We start from the raw sequence: 8,764 nt of genomic DNA on the forward strand, positions 1-8,764 counted from the left end.
GGGAGCAAGGAATCCCTATTAGTACAGTACTGTCGTCTGTGTACTGTTCTCGTGGCAAATGGTACCCATTGTTCTTCCACCCGTAGTAACCTCACAGCAGATGGGTCCCCTGATAGGCCAGGCAAATCAGACAGCTGCTTAATGTTGTCTGTTTCTATAGCAGCTATTCCAAAAGCCCATCGGTATCCTTTAGGGTCCTTGAAATGTCCCCTTCTTAGGTAATCTATTCCAAGTATGCAAGGAGCCCCCTGGCCAGTCACTATACGATGTTTCTGCCAGTCTCTACCAGTGAGGCTTATCTCGGCCTCCAATACAGACAGTTCCTGCGAACCCCCAGTCACCCCATGTATATGTATCCGTTCTGTCCCTTTGAAACCTGAGGGTATCAGAGTGCACTGTGCACCGGTATCCACCAGTGCTTTATATTTTTGTGGTTCTGATGTGCCAGGCCACCGAATCCACACAGTCCAATACACTCTATTATCCCTCTCCCCCCACTGGCTGAGGGCAGGGCCCCTCTATTGGTTGTCTGCAGCGGTAGAGGCAACCTCAGTAGTGGCTGACCTCTTTTTTAATTCTCTTACCCGTGCTCGCAGTGCAAAATTGGGTTTGTCATGCCACTTCCTCAAATCCTCTCCATGGTCACGCAGGTAGTTCCACATGGCACCACATGACATAGGCTCACTGCGGTCATTCATTCGGACAGGCGGGCGTTTGCGTCTGACGGCTGAGACTGCCACAGGTTCACTGTGGTTCCTTGCCGCAGACCAGCTCTTCTGCATGTTGTCCTGTCTTCTCTCCATTTGGTCCATTCTATCCACCATTTTACAGATGGCTGCGATGGTGGTACGGTGTGGCAGTAGTGTGTATTCGATAATTTTGCAGTGAAAGGATGAGCTCAAAAATTGCAGGTCTTCTATCCAGCTCATCATACCTGTTAGAGTTCGTTAATAGTATACTGGAATACTTCCCTGGTGCTGACCGTATGAGTTTCTTGCATATTTCCGGAGTACAGCTCACCTTTTCTGGGTCATGGTAATCCTCTGGGTCCCCAGGGACAAACGTGGGATCGAACAGCATTTCTGCCACAGCCATTTCTCTCAGGTACTGGATACCTTCCTCAGCTGTACTCCATTTTTCCAGTACAGGCTCCAAATCACTTTTGAGAAGACAGGTTGCCTTTACAGCTGATAGAATCCTCTCCCAGAGATTGGCGACTCCATCGAGACATCTGCTGATCCCTCTATCAATAGATGAGTCTCGAGCAATGTTTCCTAATTGACGAGCCTCGTTGCAGCTTAGGGACATGCAGGAGGCCCCATTGTCCCAACACCAGAGCAGCCAAGTGACAAGGCGTTCACCTGGGAGTCGGGCAAACTCCTTTCTCGCACTTTGGATTTCAGTAATTTTCAGAGGTTTACGAGTAGAGGAAGCAGTGACTTTTCCCTCATCATCACTATCTTCTCCGCGTCTGTTAGTCTTCTGGGTTGCCTTTCTCGGTGGTTTTGGGGAGGGTCCCTCACCAGGATCTTCCTCTACTTCCTCCATCCGTTCCAGACGTGAGGGCACACGTTCCCATCTCTGGCCTTCATCGTCACTATCTTCTCCATGTCTGTTAGTCTTCTGAGTTGCCTTCCTTGGTGGTTTTGGGGAGGGTCCCTCGCCCGGATCTTCCTCTACTTCCTCCATCCGTTCCAGACGTGAGGACACACGTTCCCATCTCTGGCCTTCCACTGGGGCGACTGACACTGATGCTGGTGCTTCCTGTGGTCGGCTGGGATTAACTTGTTGCCTTCCCCTTAGGGTTTGGATCTCATTCTCGAGACTCTCTATCTTTTTCATAAGCCATTCGATCTGAGATCCCCCTGATCTCCCACACTCACTCAGGGGTTCTATTAATTTCCCAAGGTCCCTCTGGTGTTCAGGGGTGAGATTACCTGATACTGGGGGTCCCGATGCTTCTGGCCCTTTTCCTGAGTCTCTCTGCACTATTCTTTGCAAGTCTCTCCGCACGTTATAGTAAACTACTACAATTAGAGAGACTAACAACACAGTATCCCATTTGACACCCCAGTCGTACTTAAGGAATTCAAAGCATTCGTGAGCCAGTTCAAGCACAGTGCCTGTGATGTTTGTTAGACTGGAAGGGAGCCAGGCAGATATCTCTATCCCTGCCAGCCATCGGCTTAATAAATCTACCCCTACCCCCATCATCAGGATGTTCTTAAGCCAGGACCACAGGAACATAGGGACCATCAGTCCTACGTACAGGGCTGCTGAAAAAAAACACCTAATTACTGCCCAAAACATTGCCCAGAGCCTTGCCCGCATTCTCCACCAAAAATGTCACGGAGTTCTCTCTAGAGCTCACTCCGGGACAGTGGGCACAAACCCGGGGCAGCAGGAACAAAAGTCCCCCCCCACCCCTTTTCTCTAGCGGCACAGCACGGCGTGGCCTGGCCACGTGCGTTTCGGGAGAGGGGAAGGGAAGGGAGATTGCGATTAGGTCTAACAAAAAATGAAGGAGAAAAAAGGTGATCTGAGAACGAACGGCAGTTTAATAACCTAATAACGCTAAACAACAACAAGAGAGTTTCAACAAAGAGAATACCAAGTCCCCAATCTCACCGATGGAGCTGTGGAAGGCAGGAAGCTCTGACCGCGTTGTCTCCTCGCAGGGAGCCGGGCCAGCAACCCCGTCCCCTTCCTCACTTCCCTTCCGGTGCCCCTCCCCACATGCCCATTTAAGGCAGTCCACAGAAAAAAAACTTGTCCCCTTTACTCCCATTATGAGGCATGGTGTTCTGATGTGGAATACCAACACCAACCAAATTACAAAACCATAACAATATAGGATCCCGGAATACCATAAAAAAAATAGTGTAAAGTCATTCACTCAGAAAGGGTCTAGAGCCACATCTGAATGCTACTACAAAGGATCTTACTTCTGCTGATCCAGATCTGCAGGAGGCTGAGTAAGCATGCTTCCCACTATTGGGTCCCTCTGAGCACCCTGTAAGAATTTCAAGACAGTGACTGTCAACAAAGATGGCTATGCAGAGTAAGATTCTTTTTAAAATAGGACAAATAACTTTTGGCTACTGACTGGCCAATGAGAAACATGTGGCTTCCACTTCTGCAGGCCTTGCTTGTTAGACAGAAACACTCCTGTACAGGGCCTCAGGAGATTTTACACACAGAGGTGGGCTAGTCCCAAAGGCAGACTGCATAGGCAGGCCTCAGAAAGTAGTATGAAATACGAAAAGTTCTGGTCCAACATCAAAATGAAAAGCAACATTGAAACTGCTTACATTTCTGTGGAAAATCTGGGAGCAGGATGAAGCCACAGAGTCTGTACTGCATTCCTGTACTGCATACAGGAGTATGACCTGCAGAAAAATAGCCTTGGTTTCTTGTGGTAGGTCTGTGAGATTAGAACTTTCTTCGTTAAAGCTCCCTAAAAAATTTCCAGTGGAACACTATTTCATTTCAATATGCTCATTCTTCAAAATCAAACAATTGTGTCAGAACATGTTGACTCTGTTGAAAGACTAAATGGATACCCGGCAGACAGGTAGCCCAAGGTTGCTGCTGGGTGGGGCAAAATGTTATGCAGTAATTGAAGCTATGTGAAAAACAAAATGTCCATTCTGTGACTATTTCATAATTGATATGACTGAAGGCATATATTTCCCTTGAAAAACAGAAGTAGGTTCCATGTTTTTTTTGTTTGTTTGTTTTGTTGTTTGGTTTGGTTTGGTTTTGGCTTTTTGTTTTTTTGTTTGTTTCTTTGTTTGTTTTGTCAAAATACTCAACAAAATACTTCCTAATACATAGGGGAAAAAAAAAAAGAAGTTAGGAGAAAAAGTATGTTCTTTTCAATCCTGACTGCTTTCAAACAGTGTTCAACAAGACCTCTGGAAAAACACTGGTGGAATTTCATCTGGTAGGCATCCTATGCCAAGAAAATCTATTTATTTTTATCTATGGATCTTGCCTGTCATAGTTAATGACAAAATACTGTATTAACTTAGTGAAGAGAAATCAGGCCTTAAATAAGATAAAGATGCAGTATGTGTTAGGTAGTTTTCAAGCACAAGGGATAAAATATTTAGGATGAAAAATTAAAATAAAATAAATAAAATAAAATAAAATAAAATAAAATAAAATAAAATAAAATAAAATAAAATAAAATAAAATAAAATAAAATAAAATAAATAAAAGAGTTACAGAGCTCTTCCTCAGTTAGAGAGCTCTTCCTCCATCTGGACTGTCACAAGTCCACGGGACCAGACGGACTCCACCCTCAGGTGCTGAGGGAGCTGGCAGGGGTGATTGCTGAGCCACTCTCCACCATCTACCAGTGCTTCTGGTTATCTGGAGAGGTCCCAGAGGATTGGAGGCTTGCTGATATGAATCCCATCTACGAGAAGGGATCTACAAGGAGGATCCAGGGGATTACAGGCCTGTCAGCTTGACCTCATTTTACTCAGGGAAAGTTATGGAACTAATCATCTTGGACGAGATCACACATCATGTGATCCTGGCCCAGCCAGGATGGGTTCTTGAAAAGCAGGTTGTGATTGACCAATCTCATCTCCTTTTACAACTGGGTGACCAGACCGGTAGATGAGGCAAAGGCTGTTGATGTAGTCTACCTAGGCTTCAGCAATGCCTTTGACATGGTGTCTCACAGTATTCTGGGGAAAATGGCTGCACATGGCCTGGACAAGTATACCCTTCAGTGGGTAAGGAACTTGCTGGATGGTCATGCTCAGTGGGTAGTGGTTAATTAAGTTAAGTTCAGCTGGTGACCTGTTACAAGTGGTGTCCTCCATGGGTCAGTATTGGGGTCCATCTTGCTTAATATCTTTATTGATGGCCTAGATGAGAAGATTGAGTGTACCCTCAGTAAGTTTGAAGATGACACCAAGATGGGAGGTGGTATTGATGTGCCTGACGGTAGGGAGGCCCTTCAGAGGGATCTAGATATGCTGGATCACTGGGCTGAGGTGAATGGGATGAGGTTCAAGAAGGCCAAGTGCTGGGCCCAGCACTTTGGCCACAATAACCCCATGCAGCACTATAGGCTTGGGGCTGACTGGCTGGATGACTGTGAAGAAGAAAGGGACCTGGAGGTGTTGGTCGATGCTCAGCTGAACATGAGCCAACAGTGTGCCCAGGTGGCCAAGAAGACCAATGGCATCCTAGCCTGTGTTAGAAATAGTGTGGCCAGCAGGAGCAGAGAGGTAATCATCCCTCTGTACTCAGCACTGGTGAGGCCACATCTTGAGTATTGTGTTCAGTTTTGGGTCCCTCACTACAAGAAAGACATTGAGGCCCTGGAACATGTCCAAAGAAGGGCAACAAAACTGTTGAGGGGGTCTGGAGCACAAGTCTTTTGAGGAACAGCTGAGGGAGCTGGGACTGTGTAGTCTGAAGAAGAGAAGGCTCAGGGGAGACCTCACTGCACTCTACAACTTCCCAAAGATAGGTTGTGATGAGGAGGGGCTTCACCTCTTCTCCTAGGCAACAAACAGGACCTGAGGAAATGGCCACAAGTTGTACCAGAGGAAGTTTAGATTAGACATAAGGAAAAACTTCTTCTCTGAAAGCAGTCAGGCGCTGGAATGGCCTGCCCAGGGAGGTGCTGTCCCTGGTGGTGTTCAAGATGTAACTGGATGAGGAGCTACAAGATATGGCGTAGTGGCTTGCGGTAGCAACGGTAATGGGAGAATGGTTGGACTAGATGTTCTTGTAGGTCCTTCCCAACCTTGAGATTCTATGATTGCATAATTCTATATACTTTAATAGTTCGTACTGTGAACTAATGTGAACACATTCCACATCCAATGTGATTGTTAGAAAAGCAAACAAAATTTTATGATAACCTGCTTCAGATGATCTTAACAATCAATAAATCATGTCACAACAATTTCGAATTGCACAAGAGCTTCTTTATAGGTTTAGTGTCTGAAAATTCTTGATTAGGATGAAAATCAAATAATTGATTTTCACTCAACAGAGAGACGCCCGTCAGTAGGCAACCAGACACATATATGCTACTGCAAAAATGAGAACACTTACTCCATTCTTGTTTAATCAGTACCTCAGATGTAAGAAAATGTTTTACTATCTAGACTATCACATTTTATCATTGTTTGTGGAGCATTTAACTTGCTGTTTAAATAGTGTATTTTATTCCAGACTTTCAGGTAAAGATAACTAAGGTATAATTTATCTTACTAATCCTCTTATTTTCCCTTGTTTACTTGACTAATGTTCCTGAGCTGTTCATGCCTGATGCCAACATATGGCTCTATTATACCTTTGTCTTCACCAGTAAGCCTTAAATAAACAAACCAACTTTCTTACCTTTGCAGTCTTGGGCTTCACCTTACACCTTGTTCAGTTTTTAGGGAGCATGTGAAGCTGTTTGGAAAACAGTGATAATTCACATTTTCCACTGAAAGAAACAATTACCTGTCACTCATTTTCAGTAATCCACATCTTGAGTAAACACCATTTTTAAAATATCCTACCTGTATAGAAAGTGAACTAACTTCTTTTCTGCTGAAAGCCTTTTAAAAATAATAACACTTATTTATATTGTTTGTCTGTGTTATATTTTTCTTCTGAAAAAAAGTATGTGTGTGTGTGTATTTTCATATTCTTGACTGTATAAAAGCAAGTGGCTAATGACATTTCTGTAAAGTCTGAGAGTAAAAGAAAAAAAAAACACATTTATTTTCTGAGATTTAGGAGAATGGAACAGAGAGGAAGAGTGGACTGGAGAGGGGGGGCATGTGCTGGTACTAAGAAGAAGGTAGACTGGAAGGTGAATAAGACTGAAAGGGACTGCTTGGATGACATCAGTTTCCTGCTTCCACATGTGCCAAAACCGAAAAATATTTTTACATAAATCATAAGATTTAACTGTCTACCTTGACAATTCTGTGTCTAATATTTTAAAAGAAAAATGCCCACATGCATCTTTCAGCTCTTTCTTATAGCATGGAATTTCATCATGCTGTATTACAACAGAGATCTGATTAATCCTTGAAGAAAAATCAATTTACTTAAAGAAAACAGAATTCATAAAATTATCGAATCATTTGAGTTAGAATGAATGAATGAGACCTCTAAAGGTCCAACTCCCCTGCAGTGAGCAGGGACACCTACAGCAAGATTAGGTTGCTCAGAGCCTTGACCTTGAGTGTCTCTAGGAACATTCACCACCTCTCTGGGCAAACTGTTCCTGTGCTTCACTGCATTTATCTTAAATAATAGTAATAATAATAACTCTTATATCCAGTGCAGAGTAGAGGGGCAGAATCACCTCCCTTGACCTGCTGGCCACACTTGTTTTGATGCAGCCCCAGATATGGTTGGCTTTTGTTGCTGCAAGTGCACATTGCCACCTTGCATCCAGCTTGCAATCTACCAGAACTGCCAAGACATTTCTGGCAGGGCTGTACACTATCCTTAGATCCCCTAGCTTGTATTGATGGTGGAGGTTGCCATGACCCAAGTGTTGGACCTTGCGCTGAGATTTGATGAACCTGATGAGGTTCACCTGGGCCCACTACTTGAGCCTGTTTATGAGTCAGTCTTTTAGAATGGTAGATGATTCAATTTAAAACACAAAATTAATAATTATAAAAGTTATTTCAAGCCTTGTAGTTACCTTATTTATTTATTTATTTATTTTCATATATTATTATTATTTGTTTCCTAATAGCTATTATTTTAAATACTTTTCTTGTAAATATTGCAATTAATTTCTGGTTTCTGTTTGGAGATAGTAAGAGCCTGTGAGTGAGGCCTTGTTTCAACTACAAGAGGCACTCTGCTTGCAGGCAGCTATCATGGTTGGGGATTTTAATCTCCTAGATGTCTTCTGGAAAGGAAAAGCAGCTGTCTTTTAACAATTGAGGGGACTCCTGGAGTACACTCAAGATACCCAAGTGCAAGGTTCTTTACCCTGGTCAGTACAATCTCAAGCACAGATACAGGTTGGGCCAAGAACGGCACCAGAGCACCCCTGAGGAGAAGGGTTTTGGATTGTCATTTACGAGCCAACATGAACCAGCAGTATTTGTTTGCAGCCCAGAAGGCCTACCATTTACTGAGCTGCAATAAGAGAGGAACGGCCAGCAGAATGAAGGTGGTGATTCTGCCCCTCTACTCTGCTCTCAGAGTAGGGGAAGGGGAGGGAAGGGGAGGGAAGGGGAGGGAAGGGGAGGGAAGGGAAGGGAAGGGAAGGGAAGGGAAGGGAGAAGGGGAAGGGAAGGGGAAGGGAAGGGAAGGGAGGGGAAGAGGGAGGGAGGAAGGGAAAGGGAAGGGAAGAGGAAGGGAGGAAGGGAAGGGAAGGAGGGAAGGGAAGGGAAGGGAGGAGCGTGTGAAGGAGGGAAGTCGTGGAGAACGGTTTTCTTTTATTGTCCTCAAAAGCTGCTTCCGTGAGGCCTTTCTGATGATAAGACTCTGAACTTGGGGGTGACTGCTAACCTATCTAGGAGGGTGAATGGTGGGTGTTGTTGTGCTGGCACAGTAACTTCTGCCTCTTAATGATTGCAAAGATAAGCAGAGCAGACAAGGCAGTCTTCTTCAGGGGTGCTGCTCGAAGGAGCCTGACGCAATCACTGCAGAAGAGGTGATAATTGCTTTGTAGTGGTGTCTGATGCAACTATGAGCCCCCGCCCCCGTCCCTCCTTATTTGTGTGGGCTGGCTTAATCTCTTGTTGGGCCGCCAGGTAATGTCACA

Source organism: Coturnix japonica, chromosome Z (genome assembly GCF_001577835.2).
Source record: "Coturnix japonica isolate 7356 chromosome Z, Coturnix japonica 2.1, whole genome shotgun sequence".
NCBI lineage: Eukaryota > Metazoa > Chordata > Aves > Galliformes > Phasianidae > Coturnix > Coturnix japonica.